This window comes from Elephantulus edwardii, unplaced genomic scaffold (genome assembly GCF_000299155.1).
Source record: "Elephantulus edwardii isolate Elephantulus edwardi_28Jun2011 unplaced genomic scaffold, EleEdw1.0 scaffold00137, whole genome shotgun sequence".
NCBI classification, from domain to species: Eukaryota; Metazoa; Chordata; class Mammalia; order Macroscelidea; family Macroscelididae; genus Elephantulus; species Elephantulus edwardii.
Window position 1 is genome coordinate 5,130,545 of NW_006399887.1, and position 480 is coordinate 5,131,024.

At 33.3% G+C, this 480-nt stretch overlaps 1 protein-coding gene across 4 annotated transcripts in view; it reads right to left on the reverse strand.

Moving 5' to 3' along the window:
* Positions 1-480, reverse strand: part of GABRB1 (gamma-aminobutyric acid (GABA) A receptor, beta 1) — an 878,739-nt gene that overhangs the window by 354,734 nt on the left and 523,525 nt on the right. The gene's annotated exons all lie outside the window — the stretch shown is intronic.

Below are 480 nucleotides of genomic sequence, written 5' to 3' on the forward strand. Positions count from 1 at the left end.
GTATATGAGTGTGTGTAGATAGATAGAGATAGATACAGATACAGATATTGGTCAGAGTATTACAATGACTTACTTTAAGTAACTACTACTTCCATTTGCTGATAACTATTCTGTTCTTGCAATCGCAAACTTATTTTCATTTCCTTTATGGGAAAATTTTACTAAACATCATGGTTTATGGTTTTCATACAAAAGGACATAACTAATAAGTAAGTACTCCAATAACTCCCAAGGCAACATTAAGGCAATGTGGGAGACTAAAAAGAATTGAGATTCAGAAACTTTAACGTTGGCTTAGCATTCGCACTCTTATTTTAAAATTTTTATTTCATTAATTTTAATGAACATTCACAGAGATTTTGGATTTCCATTCATTCACTGTTGTACTTTTTTCTCTAAACCACCCCACCCTTCCCAGCAATTCCACTACTGGGAATATACCCTAAAGAGACCATAACCGACATCCAAGCAGATATATGC